Source organism: Amblyomma americanum, chromosome 1 (assembly GCF_052857255.1).
Source record: "Amblyomma americanum isolate KBUSLIRL-KWMA chromosome 1, ASM5285725v1, whole genome shotgun sequence".
In the NCBI taxonomy this organism is placed as follows: domain Eukaryota; kingdom Metazoa; phylum Arthropoda; class Arachnida; order Ixodida; family Ixodidae; genus Amblyomma; species Amblyomma americanum.
This window is the reverse complement of record NC_135497.1, coordinates 416350437-416368402: the sequence shown is the minus strand read 5'-3', so window position 1 is coordinate 416368402 and position 17966 is coordinate 416350437. Positions and strand designations below refer to the sequence as shown.

Here is a 17966-nt window from a genome sequence, read left to right as displayed (position 1 = left end):
ATCGCGCGCGTATAACAACCTTTTGCGCTAATAAGCGCACTTGTCTGACGCTGTTTTACATTGTGTAAATATGAACCAGTTAGTCCTCCTTGATGTTCTGCGTATATGCCGCCCGAGCAGAGAGCAGTGGGAGGTTCGAGAACAAGAAGTAGCTCGTGCAGCTCGCAGAAATGCCGCGCCTACGTAAAGCGAACTCTATAGCACGTTCTCCACCCCCCGCCGCCCCCTCCCGAACCTCTGGTAGGTGTAAAGAAATCAATAAATACAAATGAACAATAACTAGCGTGCAGATGCCGCTGGGGCTACACAGCCAACCCACCCCACCCTGCCACCGGAAAGAAGAAAGAGGGAGAGATAAGTTTAATGATATGAAGAGTAAAGACGTCGACCGGAATAATGGATATTTGGTCTGCTGCTCTACACTAGGGGAGAGGAAATACAGAAGAAAGAGAGTTGTAATGGGCGACGATGTGTTGAGAAGAGAGATGAGAATATGTGCACGCACATCTGATGGCTTCAAAACCGCGAACCGAGGCCCGTGTAACTCAAAAAATTTGAAAACACCCGCATTGCGTTGATTGCTTTTCATTTCTGCGCCCAAGCGCCTAGCAGTAAGTTTTCAGGGAGTGGCCTGCTGTCTAAACGCTGCAAGGAAGCGTCCAACTTCCTTCGCGCGCACATCTAGACACACCACTAACCCATGTCCCACAGTCTCGGCCATGCTACAAGTGGAACAGTCCGGGATGTCCGCCAGTCCGATTAAATGTAAGTACTTCGACGTAAAAGCGACATCTAAACGTAGTCAATGCACCAAGAATGCATGAGGCTGTAAAATTCCACACGTAACCAAAAAATAATTGGTGGATGTAGTCCTTTAAAGCAGGTGTGCCGAGCGTCTGGCTGGGCCCAATATCTCGCCGTAGAACTCTTCATAAAGTCCGAAAGGAGACAAGTCCGGTCATGCAAACAAACAAAAAACTCAGGCGCACAAAGACGGACAGGACTCTACGTAGGCATGACGTAGGTGCTACGTCACCGCTGTTGTCACGCTACCAAAATTAAGCGGCATCCGGAAAACTAGACAAATTCTGGAATGACATGACGATTTATTAATTGAACTCAACCTTCATGAATGTAAACGTCTGTCCTTCGCCCGCCGCCATAATACGCTTGGCGCCCATGCGCATTTTGGTATCACCTTGAGTTGTACTCAGTTACGCACATTATCGATATCATTTCGTCTGCTAATAGAGCGTTTGGATTTTTACCATATCTTCTCGCAATGGCCCAACATTTATTATTATTAGCATACAAATTTTGGTAAGACCTAAGTTAGAACAAGCATCATCCATGCGGAACCCGCATCACACTTACCTCATCATTGCACTTGAATCACTTCAAAACAGAGCGACGAGATTCATTCGCTTTTCACATTCGCACGACTCCAGCGTATCATCTATGAAAGCAGAATCGTTCTTAGATGCCCTTGACGACATTGGCGTTGGCGGCCGGATGTGTTCGTGGATTGGGAGCTACCTCAACGGCCGGTCTGTTTACACGTCTACGCCTGATGGGGAGACTACCCGTCATCAGGTTTGCCGTGGAGTTCCTCTGGGAGGAGTTCTTAGCCCAACCCTATCTAATGTGGCATTGATTGGACTGGTGAATGAACTTCCCACTAACACTCACATCAGTGCCTATGCTGATGATATCTGCATCTGGGCGTCGGGTTCGACACGTCCGCAAATGCGTGCGAGATTACAACGTGCCGTGTCATCTACTTCAAGGTACCTACGGCGTTAGGGTTTGCACTTGGCAGCTGAAAAATGTGCTGTGGTCGCATTCACGCGCAAGTCTGTCTGCCACTACCTGGCAACTCTTCAAGGGGTTGCAATACCATACGTCTCCCACCACAGATTTTTGGGCATTATCATTGACCGCGATCTGTCATGGTCGAGGCATATAAACATGCTAGAGAAAAGACTCACTCTTTTTTGCCATGTGCTTCGCTTTGTGGCAGGCATTAAATGGGGCCCAACGTAGCGCTCCTTGCTTCGACTTTACTATACCCTCTTTATTGGCTACATTCGTTACAGCCTTCCTGTACTCTCTAACATGAGTATTTCCTGCTTGCGGACATTAGAGAGTGTCCAAGCACAGGCGCTCAAGATATGCCTCGGATTACCACGTTGTGCCTCGAACAAAGGCACGATTGAGGAATCTCGTGCGTGCCCAATATCGGTCTACCTGTCACACGAACCACTTCGTGTATATTTACGTGCGCTTACACGGCACCGCAGTCACCCGCTGACGAAGATTTTTGATGAGCGACCGGACAGCAGTTTTGCACGCGCACTGCGCTTCCATCGCTCCGAATTGCCATCAGACTATGCCCAGCCGCATCATTCCTTGCAGCCCCCATGGGTAATGGCTCAGCCTTCAGTCTGTCTGCATGTCCCTGGCATAATCAAGAAGTCTGCGATGCCGGTTAGCGGACTGAAGCAACTCGCACTTGCCTACATCTGGTCAGAATACCACAAATGTGTGCACGTCTACACGGATAAATCTGCGTCTCCAAATTCATCAACAGCAGCTTTCGCAATCCCTGCACCACAGACGACCCGCAGATTTATTTTGGGACACAAGTCTACTTCAACCGCTGCAGAGCTTGTGGGCCTTCGGGAATCGATTCGCCACATCTGCGGAGAACCGCCTCAGGAGTGGTGCATTTTCACCGACTGTAAACCTGCGCTACACATTTTAGGATGCTTCCTACGCCACACAGCCTACCAAGCTCTGGCTCTTGATATCATTAGTCTCGTATCATTTGCTCAGGGAAACGGCCACCGTATAGTGTTTCAGTGGATCCCCGGACACTGCGGACTCGATGGAAATGAGATCGCCGACGCTGAAGCAAGGAGCGCCTTCAGCAGTGGCCTGCGTACAGCTGTACCGTTCTCTATAGTGGACACAACTTGTCTCCTTTCGGAATTGATTAGGAGGGCGACGGCTAGGTACTGGGCCCTGCCAGACACCCGCCACATCCGCCTTAAACGGCTAGATCCGACGATGACCTTTACAGTTCCTCGCGGAATACCTCGCCCTATTGCATGCGTTATCCGTAGACTACATTTAAACGCGGCATTCACGAGCAAATACTTGCCCTTAATAGGACAAGCGGACTCCCCGGAATGTACCACATGTGGCGTGCTAGAGACTATAGAACATGTTTTAGTGGCGTGTCCAGCGTATGCACGTGAACGACTCATACTCGCATCTGCTCTGAAGTCTATGGACACATCGCTCCTCTCTGAGGATTTGATCCTCGGCGCTTGGCCAGATAGTTTTAGAACTGTAAAGGCAAAGCGAGCGCTCTCACGCTTTTTGAGTGACACGGACCTTGTCTCGCGTTTGTGATGTCAGAAAGTGTGCCTTGTTTTTTTTTTAAGTAGTTTTTCATCTGCCTCCTCCCATCATCATCGTCCCCCATCGTGACCTTCTTTTATCTCCTCTTCCCGTCCCCCAGAGCAGAGTAGCAGGCCAGATATTTATTTTTCAGGCCAACCTCTCTGCCTTTCCTATCAATAAACCTTCTCTCTCTCTCTCTTCTTAGACACCCCTGTCTTCGTCGCCCTATTGCCAGTCTTTGCTCAGTTCATAAATTTTTCCATATTTCTCTGGGCTGCACGCCCGCATTGTCCCGCCTGCCTGGACATCACACCACACACATTCGTTTCAAGTTCCCAGCCACCACTGGTAGGCACGATACTTCGATACATAGGTGCTGATACCCGATACCCTCAAAAATAAAATTTCCGATACCGATGCAAGACACTGCAGCAAAATTGATTTCCGATACAGATACTCGATACTCGATCGTCGATACTGCGATACATAATTGAAATCACCAACATTATTAAAGCTGGTCATATGGCGCAGCTGATTTCTTTAAAACTTTAGCATAGCAGTGTAGTTATGAGAACCTTGAAACTGTATAGTTCCGTAAAAAAGCACAGCAAAACCTTTTATTGAAGCTGATTTTCCTAATGCGAACCGCTCTTCGAGCACTTGTCTACATGAATAAACTACCTTCCACCGTAGCGCCCTCGGAGCATTCTAATGTAGGATAAGTGTTGTATCCATCAATCAATCGTGATCAAACTTGGAATTGTTGCGATGGCCTTCGTTTGTTACTGCAGTATTTACTGGTTGTCACTGTCTTTTCCCCGTGCTAAATACTGAAAGCTCCTTGCGCTTGGGACAGCAGGGCAGGTATTTCGTAAGCACAACGTATAACAGACGTTTGAAGTCCAACATTCTTCGTTAAAAACTACTTGAAAAAAAAAACAGTAAAATGGCTAGACGTTTTTATCAGACCAGAACCTGCTTTGTTAATCTCTATTAGTTAGATGCTTTTTTTACTTAGCAATAGCCAGTAAAATTCCTCAAACCACCGGTGCAAAAAGCCCCACCATGCGGACGGGCTTTAAGAGATGCCATCGAAAAAAGCCTCTCTACAGGAGCCACATGAGCATTTGCCATGTTATATTTTACGGTTCATGGTTTATGGGGGTTTAATGTGCCAAAGCGACTCAGACTACGAAGGACACCGCAGTAATGGGCTCCGGAAATTTTGCCAGTTGGGGTTCTTTAACGTGCACTGACATCGCACAGTACACGAGCCTCTAGCATTTCGCCTCTATTGAAATGCGAGCGCCACGGCAGACATCGAAACCACGTCGTTTGGGTCAGCAGCCGAGGGCCATAACCACTGAGCCACCTATGGCGGCTGTGTTGTATTTTATGAAGGCGCCTTTTGTCGACGGAAAAGAGGGCAGCAAACTCACATAGACTGGAGGATCCTCGAGCTATAGGTAAGAAATATAAATTTTACTACCGCGTCCTAAAAACCACGGCTTCTTGTAGCGTTGCCCCTCGAAATAAAAGAAATGTGCCAGCTGGTGCATTTTACGTTGTGGGCACTGATAACCCAACTGACCCACATGTGGAAGAATGTGTGAGCTTTATCGTGCTTATAAAGCAAAAAAACCAATGTTCTGTGATCCCCTGAGCATGAAGGCGAAAATCTTTCATATTTGTTGCCAACCACCGCAACTTGCAATATCCATGAAGAGGTGTTCGTCATACCACAACGGTGAGCCTGTCTCCTTGTTCCTTCTGTTAGCGAGTGCACGGAAGCGCAACATGTGCTTCGTCTACCTGCCAAACAGCGAACGCAGGAAGACAGACGACTGATTGGGCTAACTGCACTGCCGTCGTCTCTTCCTAATTCTTCCCTTATTTTGCAATGCGGCATCGCCTGAACGAGTGCCGCCGGCACGAAGACTGACTCACAATGTCCTCAAAATCGGCAGCAACATTTTTTAGAATACCGAGTATCGTTAAATAACGCAATACACTAAAACTTAGTGGTTGTGCGAATATGAAAATTTTCGAATACGAATCGAATATGAATATGAAGAAAAAATTGCTTCGAATGTCGAATCGGATATCGAATATCTGTTCAGTACAAAAAATTCAGAAAATGATAAACAAGCAATTGCTGTTGCCCTTATTTTTTTCAAAATAGTGTATGATCTTTGCAACTAAGATAAAGAAAACTTGACCACCTCGGTACCGTATAAAAAAACGGGCACATAAATGTATACTACTGATGAGACAGCATAACAGTATCGAAAACCAAAACCAGTTTTTGGGCGAGTCGGTTATTGATCACCGGATAACAGTATTCAAACTGTAATGCGGTCATGCAAAACAGAATCACTAAAATGACAAGACTGGCAACAAAGAATAGCATGACGACCAGTAAAACCTCATACATTCGGGGTTCAAGAGACCTGAAGAAATGCCCACTTTATCCCAAGGCCTAGCTTTATAAACTTCCCCGCGCCTCTCGAGAAAAAAAAAAAAACCTGCCGCAAATAGGAAGATGCAGTAAGGCCTTATGAGGCAGCTGCATCGAGCTAACACCTGTGAACCCGTGACGAGCCTCCCGTTTTGGAGAACAGAAATGGATGCAAGGGGCCGGGTAACACACACTGTCGTCAGAACGGCGAGACAGCTTCCAAAAAGAAAAAAAATAAATCACCTGCGACGCGCCAGTCGGCGTCCAAAAGCCCCGCGGAGCTGGGATTGGACTACCGGCGAATTCGCGGGCCGACAGTGGCAGTTGCCGCGGGGCAGCGGCAAAGGGCGGCGAAGTTCAGAAACCGAAACTACGCGGCCAGGCTATTTTTTGACCTAGCGACAGGGGCCTTCCGATCGTGGTCACGTCTGCCGTTACGCTCAATAAAGAGGTGCGCGGGTTACAATGCACCATGCAATAGGCTGGATTTTTGCATAATCACTTGCCCTATTGTGACAACTCGACGTGCCCCTTCAGGAGGCTCCCGCGAAATTCTGCAAGTATGCTTTTCCGCTTAGCATAGTTTACAAAACGGGATGGCGGAGGTCACGCTCGAAGAGTTATGAAGGCGACAGAACGCATTCTTCGGATTTGGACATTAAATGTGTGTTGTTTTACGAAAGAATAAAAAATGCGCGATTTCGCGTTGCGATTGTTCGAAGCTAGCCGTCGGCCATCTTGTTCGCAGCATGGGTGATATGTGGGAAAGCCCACTTGCGGAATTTTTCATGAGTCAAGCCTAGCGGCGTCGGAATGCGATCGGACCGCGTGACAAACGACGGAAAAGGTAAGGAATAGGACCTCTGTACCGTTTTCCTGGAATTTTTAACTTTTTTATCGGCTAATTTGTCCAAATATTGTCGTTTTGCCACTGTCGAATTTATGAAAGTCTGCGCAGTATAAGACGGCTGGCGAGTATTCGGGAGTTTTTGAATAGTAAGAAATTCTCGAATATCAATTTCTCGAATACGAATAGAAATCGAATATCAAAGATATTCGATTCGTATTTGAAATTTTGAACATTCGCACATTCCTACTAAAAATGTATTTTTGATACCGATACTCCGATACTTTCATTTTCGGCAAGTGATACCTAACACAGGAACACAGAATGTATAGAAAAGTGATGCCGAAAATACATGTATCTTGATACTGCCCATGCCTGCAGACCAACGTGTCCACGCTGTCACTTCTGCCGCTTCATTCTTTCCTGCTCCTGCAAACTGAACAACATATTCAAAGACATCGCTGCCATGGACAAATAATCTACTTTTTCGGAAACTCTTGCCAGACACCTTGCATTTTGTTAGCACTTGGCTACCATGATGTCTGTACCTACTACACACCCCTTTTGTATACACCTGAGCAGTTCTTTAAAGCAACAAAATGAAATGATTTTAAAGTGCTCAGTGCCATATAATCTAATGCGGCAGTTTTATTTTATTACAGATTAAAAAAATTGGCAGTTGCTTAACCGGTCTAACCCTGGAATTCAGCGAAAAGCAAGCACGCTTGCTGTGCGTCTGAAGCACGCCCATGGCAGCTCCGCTACACGCTCGTGTCAGCCGTTTTTTGTATACCCACACGACCATGTGGCTGTAACATGGCATCACATAATCTTACGACACCCTTATTGGATGTCATCCCCTGGCTTCATATCACCCCATCGAATGTTCTTAAGGTCAAAGGTCACTCAGTGTCAAAGGTCAGAGGTCAAAGGTCAACTAAATGTAATGAGTCAAGGTCAGGGGTCAAGGATTCGACAGCATAACTGTACCACATATGATCATACACGGCTAACGTGGTTGGGCTGAAAGTCGTTCAAGGTCATTCTCCGGCCTACGCGACGACTGCTTCACCTAGCGTAGTCAAGCTGTTCGCTTCAAAATAAACGAAAACTAAGCACTAATGCACGAAAGCGTGCGTAATAAAGAACCCTGGCTTAAAATGAATATGAATGCCTTCGGGCAGTTTTTTTTTCAAGCTCATGAGTCCCCAGAACACAAATTATTCAGTTCTTCATAAAGCCTAAATACAATATTGCCACAGTGTTAGCCGTTTACTGGCGCCGTCATGCGGTGGGACAGCACCCGCTGATCTTCTTTGTCTTCCCCGGCTTGTGCGTTCTTTCGCTGAGTGTCTGCCTGGTTAGTCCTGGTGTGCCCTTCTGCCCTTTCTGTCGGCTTTCGGTGACATTTTGGTGCAGGTGCAGGGTAATTTACCAATGCACGAGGACCTCCAGGAAGCCTCCGACGTCGCCCAGCTACACCCTGTGGACACGATACCTGCCCACAAGGCAAGCCTCGGCTTTCGAGGCTTAAATTTTAAGTTTCGACCCCTGACGGCATGACCCCGCGCAATGACGTCCACTGCGACAAGTCAGACCACCCAGAATGCCGTTAGTTCCCCACCGCTGCTTCTTCATGCGCCTCGCACTCCCGCGTCGTTTCATGGCGACAAGTTCGAGGACGTGGAAGACTGGTTGGCCAGTTATGACCGAGTCGCTGCGTTTAACTGGTGGGACGAGGACCGCAAGTTACGCAATGTCTATTTTTTCCTGGAAGACTCCGCCAAGCCGTGGTTTGAAAACTACGAGTCCACTATCCCCAACTGGCGAGACTTCCGGCGACAGTTGCTCGACACCTTCGGCAGCAATCAACGGAAGAAGCGAGCTGATGTTGCCTTGCAGTCCCGAGCGCAGCGGCCAAATGAGAGCGTCGCCATTTTCGTATAGAAGACATGACCCGGCTCTTCAACCACGTAGATCCTACTATGTCTGAAACGAAGAAGGTGCGTCATCTTATGCGAGGAGTGAAAGAGCAGCTTTTCGGAGGACTTGTGCGCGACCCTCCTAGCACGGTGGCTGACTTTGCTCTGGAGGCGACGAGTATGGAGCGCGCCTTGCAGCAGAGGTTCGCGCATTACGGCCGTCCGGCGAATATAACTGCTATGGACACCAACATGCCGCTGCTTGAACCGAGAGTAAGGCCCTCCGTGAGCTTGTCACGAGCATTGTGCGCGAGGAGCTACAGAAGTTTCGCCCTGTCGAGCAACACCCGGGTGTCGGAGACATCTCGGATGCCATTCGCGACGAAGTCCGTCGAGCGGCGCAGCCAATGGCCTGTCCCCGGCAGCTGCGTGAGTCGTATGTCATGACGTACAGTGAAGCGTTGCGCGGCTCTGCGCCACCACTATCGGCGTTTTACTGCCCTGCTCCTTCTGCACCGCATCAACGCTTTTCGACTTCGCCTGCCCTCTCCGCCACACGAGAACCCCTCAGCAAAGCACACGCGCTGCGCACATCAAACAACCGGCCCCTGTGCTTCCACTGCAGTGAAGCTGGCCACATATTGCGCCACTGCTAGTATCGTCGGATGGGCCTGCGAGGGTTTCCACCAGACGCACTCCGGCCACGCTATGATGAACGACCCCGTGACGTCGAGCAGTACCTGTTGGCCAGCGTCCCCCCTGCGCCTTCGCCACAGCGCCCGTCCAGGTCGCCGTCGCCCCGTCGGTTCTCATCCCCAGGTCGCCAGCCGTTCATCCGGCAGTCCCGTAGTCCACGCCGGGAAAACTGAAGACGGCGACATCTGGAGTAGGGCCGCCGTTGCTCCGCAATTCGAACAGAATCCTCCGCTCGCCGACTTGACCCTTCAACCCGATCTTCTTCCTGCTCCGACCACCTTCCGATGCTCAGAACCGCCTCTGCTCGATACGCCTCATTTCTACGAACACCTCGACCCTCCACTCCGGAACCTTCCACTACGCGCGTTCCAGAAAATGAGGTTGTTTCAGCCGAAATACTGGTCCGACAACCACCATGTGACTGCCCTCGTCGATACCGGTGCAGATTTCTCAGTTATGATTCATGGTCTTGCTACCCTCTAGCGAAAAGTGCTGACACCCTGGCACGGAACACAAATTCGGACCGCTGGCGGTCACGTGGTGATGCCGCTCGGCGTCTGTACCATTAGGATTGAGATTCGCGGTATCAACTTCACTGGTTGCTTCGCTGTGCTGGCTGAGTGCTCCAAGGACCTTGTCCTCGGTCTTGATTTTCTTCGCGAAAATGGGGCTATCATCAACCTCCGCGAACTCATGGTGCCATTCTCCGCCCCATGCACTGTAGCCGACGGCAGTGCGCCAGGAAGACCCGTTTTTCGCGTGTCCAACAAGCACGTCACTCTACCACCGCGTGCCAGCTGATTTGTTACGGTGGACTGCGACAATCCCCGCGCGTCCAACGGCAACGCAGAAGCAAACTTGTCTTTACTCCTGAGCCAACAAGTCTGCATCGCACGGGGTGTCGTTTCCTTGCAGAAGCAGCGAACTGAGCTTCAAGTTACGAATTTTAGCGCCGAATACCGCTACTTGGCGAAAAATATAGCCAGCGCCTATTTCAATGAAATTAGCCAGCCCGCCACCCACAGCGCTTGTCAATGTCCAGGGGAATCCTCTCCAGGAGGACCTAGTCGAACAGTTAAGGTTGATGGGAACCCTGCATTGAACACTGCTCAGCATCGCCGCTTGCAAACCATCCTTGACTCTTTTCATAACTGCTTTGCGACCACCTCTAAGGTCAGGCAGACGTCCATAACGAAACATCGCATCATAGATGATGACAATGAGCGGCCTATTCTTCAACGCCCCTAGCGAGTGTCGGCGAGAGAACGTGAAGCGATACGACTGCAGGTGGAGGAAATGCTCCGGGATGATGTCAATAACCGTCTACAAGCCCATGGGCTTCGCCCGTTGTTCTGGTCGCCAAAAACGACGGGACATTGAGATTTTATGTCGACTATCGAAGACTTAACAAAATTACCAAAAAGGACGTTTACCGTTACCTCGAATCGATGACTCCTTCGACCGTGCTACTTTTCTTCTCTTGACCTCCGCAGTGGGTACTGGACTATTGAAGTAGATTAACGGGACCGTGAGCAGACAGCGTTCGTTACTCCTGACGGGTTGTACGAGTTCAAGGTGCTCTCCTTCGGCTTGTGTTCCGCTCCTGCCACCTATCAAAAAATGATGGGCTCTGTCCTTGTTGGCCTCGAAAGGCAGTCCTGCCTCGTCTACTTTGATGATGTCATTTTTTCTGCCACCTACGAAGAGCATCTCAAGCGCTTGAGTGCAGTACTGTAGGACATACGATCGGCCGGCCTCTCGCAAAAACCAGAGAAATGCCACTTTGCGTTCCAACGGCTGAAGTTCCTGGGCCATGTCGTGAGCGCTGAAGGTGTTAGCCCTGACCCCGACAAGACGGCTGCCGTCTCTGCGTTTCCGACCCCCACTGATATGTGTGCTGTGCGCCGTTTTTTGGGTCTCTGCGTCTATTACCGACGTTTTGTGCGCGACTTCTCCCGACTAGCCGAGCCTATATCTCGCTTGAAAAAGGACGACCAACCTTTCATCTGGGCTCAAGAACAGCAGGCTACCTTCGACGACCTCAAGAACCGCCTCCAAACTACGCCCATTCTTGGCCACTTCGATGAGGAGGCGGACACGGAACTACACACCGATGCTAGCAACGTTGGTCGGGGTGCCCTCCTCGTTCAGTGCCAAGATGGTGTTGAGCGCGTGATTGCTTATGCAAGCCGCACTCTGTCGCGATCTGAAGCGAATTATTCTACCACGGAAAAGGAGTGCCTTGCTGTCGTTTGGGCGGTAACGAAATTCCGCCCATACTTGGTCGCCCATTTCGAGTTGTGAGCGATCACCATTCGCTTTGTTGGCTCGTGAACCTTAAAGACCCAACGGGGAGGCTGGCGCGTTGGAGTCTCCATTTGCAAGAATTCGATGTCGTATACAAGTCCGGCCACAAACACAGCGACGCAGAAGGCCTGTCCCGTGCTCCTCTCCCGTACACCATTGCTGACACAGAAGACGATCCCGCTTTTCTTGGCGCTTTAACCACGTCCGTCCTTGCTCAAAACAAGCGAGATGACGCCGAGCTACGGCCCCTCATAGAGTACCTCGAAGGTCGCACCTCGTCGCCGCCCCGCTTTTTCACACGAGGGCTGTCGTTGCTCTGCTTTCGGGGTGGCATCCTTTACAAGAGAAACTATGGTCCCACGGACACTCCGTACCTGCTCGTGGTCCCAATGGTGCTTACAGACAAAGTTCTGCACGCACGCCACGACGACCTTTCTTCCGGCCACCTCGGCTTTTCTCGCACGTTGGCGCGGATACGGCAGAAGTATTACTGGCCTCGGCTTGCTACAGTTGTCCAGCACTACGTTAAGTCTTGCTGCGAGTGCCAACGTCGGAAGACACTACCTGTGAAGCCGGCCGGCCTATTGAAGCCCATTGATCCGCCTCGGATTCCTTTCCACCAGGTGGCATGGACTTGCTGGGACCATTTCCGACGTCATCATTGGGCAACAGGTACATTATAGTTGCCACCGACTACCTCAACCGGTATGTGATAGGAAATCCCTTCCCTGCGGCACCGCTGCCGAAATTGCGAGCTTTTTCATCTTTAACATTGTCCTCCGTCACGGTGCCCCTGCGGTCGTTTTAACTGATCGAGGCACGGCTTTTTCATCAGCCCTTACTAAGGAAGTTATGCGTCTAAGTGGCACCAGTCACCGTCGAACCACTGCCTACCATCCTCAAACAAATGGACTGCCTCAGCGACTTAATAAGACAATTGCCGACGTGCTTTCCATGTACGTCGACACCGACCATAAGAAATGGGACCAGATCTTGCTTTACGTCACGTTCGCATATAACACTGCTTTTCAAGAGACGACGCGCTTCACGCCGTTCTGTTTGGTGCACGGTCGCGAAGCCACGACTATGCGTACGCATTGTTAGTGCCAGACGTTGCACGTCCCTCCGTCGCTGGCGCTGAAGAATTCGTTCGGAACGCAGAAGCCGCCCGTCAGCTAGCTAGACAGCGAACCTGTGCCCAGCAGGAAAGCGACGCTCAACGTTACAACCTTCATCACCGGGCGGTGCTTTACCACCCAGGCGATCAAGTTTGGGTTTGGACACCAATCCGTCTGCAGGGTCGCTCCGAAAATCTGCGCCGCTACTTCGGCCCCTACGAGGTACTGCGCAAACTTAGTGACGTTAACTACGAAGTGCTCCCGCAAGAGTCTGTTCGCTCCTCCAGGCGGCAGGCAGCATCCGAAATCGTCCACGTTGCCAGGATGAAGCCCTACCATGCCCGCTAGGACTTATTCTGGCAAGTCCGGCGCCACAGACTTTATTCCGGATTTCTGTGATTCAGCAGCATCGGGGTAATGCCCTTTCCAAGAGGAGGGGAATGCCACAGTGTTAGCCGTTTACTGGCGCCGCCATGCGCTGGGGCAGCACCCGCTGGTCTTCTATGTCTTCCCCGGCTCGGGTGTTCGTTCGCTGAGTGTGTCTGCCTGGCTAGTCCTGGTGTGCCCTTCTGCCATTTCTTCCGACTTTCGGTGACAGTATAATGAATAGAAAAAGTATTAGCAGCTTTCCATTGTGCTGAGGACACATAGCTAATCTCTGGCATAGGACAAACATCGTGATGAGAAAGGAAGGGAAATCTTAATCAATAAAAAAGATTGCTTGTACGGTCGTTTATTAGAAAGACGAAGGGTTCTTAATGCTTTAAAGTATTGTTTTGTTCATAGGTCTTAAGAATTCTCGTTCACTACAAGCCTGATAAATTATCGCTCCCGCTAAACCACAACAAACTGTTCTTACTGCCATCTGCTACTGTAGAGCATTGTTCAGTCTCCTAAGGATTTAAACGCTCTACTAGTTGTAATGAAGATCGTCTATAGACCGTCTGTAAAATTTGTAATAGATGACACTGCCTAAGTTCTATTTACGCTTGTAATCTGCGCGTCTCAGCGCAGAGCTTTGCAAATGGAATGAAAATTTCGAAAGCTAGAACATTGGAAAAGAAAATTTGCACATTTGATATCAGAAATTGAAGCCCTATTTTTGCTCTTTTTTGTATTCGCGAAAGACCCCAAGGAAGCTATTCTAAATCGCTTGTCATCGTTCTGATCTAAGTCTGAGCCTGCCAGCAGGCTCAATAAAAACTGAAAATTGGGCTACTTAGTACTCAATCATAGTGGCACGTAGAGCGACAAAACAGCTGGGAGGCACGAGACAGAATTTTTGGCCTCTAATCTCCCTGCCCGTTGATCTTCACATTCTTTTCACAGAAGGCTGCACTTTGGTTTCAAAAATGCAAACAAGTCCAAGTCGCCTGCACTTTCTGACCAAAAAAAAAAGAAATTTTAAATGTCTGGATTAATTGTTCAACAGAAGTATTCAAGAAGTCGTATTTGTAAACTTTACGTCGGTTTTCAGCCGAATAAGTCGCAGGTTATTAGCTTTGATAAAGTGAATGGTATGAAATAAGACGACATAAATTTTGAAACTGATCAAAAGTACAGGCGCCAGTTTGCGTGCTTGAATTCACATCGAATGGAAATAGCCTCAACTGTACACCGAGAGACTATTCTTGGCCTTCTTTTTAAACAATATTATTAATTTTGTACCTATTTATAAACAAGGAAGAGATACATGAACGTGATAGAACAAATGTATACCATTCTCTTGCACCTTCGATTAAGGTAGTAAGGTTGATAAACGGCTATTTAGTTGAGCCTTTCGCAAAAGGAAACCATTTCACTCACAATTCTAATAAAGAAAAGCCGCCATTTTGCACACTCTGCATACACGAGTACCTTGTAATCTAATCAGTGTCGTTGCTCCCAAAGTAGAGCTGCTGAACCAAATCTGGCACAACTTTCCATCCTCAGTACAGTCGCTGTGCATATCCTGTGTCGGCAGTGGGCATAAGGGCAGATTCGCGTTGAAGAAGCGAATTTTTTGCGAAACTTTTCAGTTTTGAGTTTCTGACTGTAAAATTACCTTTGTGCATTCAGGTAAATTTTCCCCAAAAATCAAGGCAAAATTGGAAAGCGAAGTTAGTAAAAGTCCATTTTATTGAGCCACGGTGACTCGAGGAACTGTTACTTTCCGCCCACATCGCCGACTTGCGAGCATCTGCCTCTCGAGAACGCGGCACCGCCCGCCATTGCCGTTTGCTCGGAGAGGTCGTGTGAGCCTTCTTCTCGCAGGCAACCCCGTCTGCAGTTTCGTATTTCGACTCAAAGTAATAGGAAAAAAAAACACGTGTTTTGGCTCTATTCCGAGCGCTTCTACTGGCCCCTTAAGTCACGTGGTGCTTTAGCGTAGCCGTCATTGGCCGAGACTGAAGTGTAACTGCGGCGAAGCCTACCTTTCGCTACCTCCTGCTTTCGCATTGAGCAGCGTGTACATCCATCTCTCCAGTCTGTGATTTTTTAATTAGTTCGAGATGAACGACGATACAAAGAAGCGCAATTTCCGAGCCCAAAAAGCGTACAGGGGACGCCGTCGCTAGCCTCCACGGAAAGCGACGGCCGAAGGCAGTCGCCCGACACCAGCCAGCTCTAACCAGGGCAACGGCCCCATGGGAGAAATTGACACCGCGGTGAACTTCGTGAGCGCCTCGGAGGTCAAGATTAGACTCTTTGAGAGTGACAGAGCAGTGAGCTGTCGCCATTCCACAAGGGCAGCGACATGTGGCATCAGTGCGCTTTCGTTGCTGGTAAGCGGGGCTGTTTCCCTAAGATGCCATGCTTGTGCACTTGCGGTATGCGAACCGCCCGAAAAACGGAAGAGCCTTTCGGCATTTCTTGAGCTCCGCTGCGAGAATAGCGAGTGCTCTGCATCGCTACTTTCTTCTACGTACACTTCGAGGCGTGTTGTGTGTAGTGGACTTGCGGATGGCGCCTGCGGAAACCGGAGCTATCAGCGCGGGAGCTCCAGTGACAGCTATGCCGTGAACATCAAGGTGGCCGTAGCTGCGCGCGTGATAGGCATCAGACACGAACATCTGTCTCGGTTTTGTGGCATTCTCGGCTTGCCGACGCCACTGCATTATAAGAAACTTGCGGCGATCGGCAAAAAAGTGAATGCTGCGGACATGAAAGCTGCGGCTGAAAACGTGGAAATAGCTAGAGCTCTCACAAAAGAGAAAGTTGGTGACACCTACGTGGCCGTTATGTTTGAAGGCACGTACCAAAAGCAGGGCCACAAAAGTCATAATGGCGTCGGCACAGCTCTGTCTGTAGACACTTAATTGTGCCTGGATTTCGAGGTGATTTCAGACTTCTGCTTCGCGTATAGTGGTTACCAACACCTAGAAAGTGAAGAAGAGACATGGAAGGCGTAGCACGACCCAGTTTGCGAGAAGAATAGTGAATGTTCCTCTCATGCGATGGAGACAGAGGCAGCAGTTCGTAGATAGACGAGGACACCATCACAGAAGACTCCACTGCGCTTCACCAAGTTCCCGAGTGACGGAGACAGCAAAGATTTTAGTGCTGTCTCCGAGGTGCAGGTGTATGGCCAAACCCTGATCGAAAAACAAAAGTGCACAAATCACGTGTCTAAGTGTCTTGGCGCTGCACTCCGGAAACTAAAAAACTCCTCTTCCACGTGGCGAGAAGCTGGAAGATGGAGAAATTCAAAAACTGCAAAACTACTACCGCATAGCCATCACCAGCAACAGGGGCAGCGTGCAGAAAATGTGTTGTGCCATTTGGACATAATATTTTCACTCTTGCTCAACGGATGATGCTCTAAGCCGTAAATACTGCCCTGACGGAGTAGAATCTTGGTGTAAGCACAAGCAAGCCAAAGCACTAGGACAGCCCGCACCAGACCACACTCTGCTTTTGACCATTAAAGCGCAGGGGCTGGCTGTGCTACCAATCTACAACCCTCTGACTGAGGAAAAGCTGCTCGCCCGGTGCCTACAGGGAAAAAACCCAAAACGTGGAAGAGTCCCTCAACAGCAAAATCTGACGGCTGTGTCCAAAAACGAACTTTGCATCGATAACTGTTGTGGGGGCAGCAGCTACCATTGCTGTGTTGTAGTACAAGAGGGCACACAGCAGCTTTGAACAAGTTCTCCAATTCCTTGGTGTGCTGCCCCCAGAAGAGCTTGTTGTGCTGAGAACCTCCCGTGACCAGTGAAGAATAAAGATGATGTCTGTGCGCCGAACAGCTGAAGCCCGAGAACATTGCCGCAACATGTCGAAGAGAGCACGTCTCACGGACTCCATTCGCGAAGACCGTGAGGGGCCAATTTTTAGGGCAGGAAAATTCTAACCAAAATGACTGACTTTGAGACTTATTTTTGTATTTTTTCAAGAAATTTCATGTGCTTGTGTCACATTTTTTTTTATCAATTACAGTCATTCAAAACTTTCAAATGCATTTTTCTGCATTTGAAGTGTCAGCGTTTTTTTTACACTTCGTGCACCAACTTTCAAACACTTAAAATTGTAAAATTTCGATTAAATTTTGCACACAGCTGCTTCAAAACATGCAAAATGGGACATCTATCTAAATTCTCAATATCTCTTATACATTTTTTCTTCAAAAATTGAATACTTTGACTAACTGCACCCAGAACATGCGTTTTTTTTTATTTCTTGAATATGTTTGCATATACAGGACATTTCGAAAAAATTTCACGTGGTTTTGCTGATACTACTTTACTTAAGCAGCAATATGAGCTACAGCAGGCTGCTGTAAACATAATTTCACTCCTCAAAAAAGCGTGCACAAAAAGCCATATAATTTATTCCTGATGACTCTATAACACAAAAAATATTGACAATGCATAAAAACTAGAATCAGCATTATACACCCTATCAATGACTCAAGTTTCATAATCGTAGGTTGAATGTTAAAAAAAACGTTTTTTTCGAGGAGCCTTTTCCGAACTACGCAGCCAAACCTAAAACAATTTGGCCGTCTTCGCTGGCTCACTCTCGGACTGACGCTGTAAACTGGTTCTGCGCTCTTTGAGTATATGCTCCGTGCATTTCTGGTGGATATGCAGGGTATACGCTTCTAGACACTCGTATGCCCAACGACAACGCTGACTACAAACCTCGTGGAAGTAAACTTTCTGTCCACTGTATCTCCTACTGATGGTTCGCGTTCTACTAGTCTCTGCGCAATGTTCTTAATAAGCGGC

The 17966-nt window shown here is 48.7% G+C and overlaps 1 pseudogene; it reads left to right on the top strand.

Moving 5' to 3' along the window:
• The first annotated feature begins 15248 nt into the window (after positions 1–15248).
• On the top strand, positions 15249–17089 carry LOC144103241 (uncharacterized; annotated as a pseudogene).
• The last annotated feature ends 877 nt before the right edge of the window (positions 17090–17966 follow it).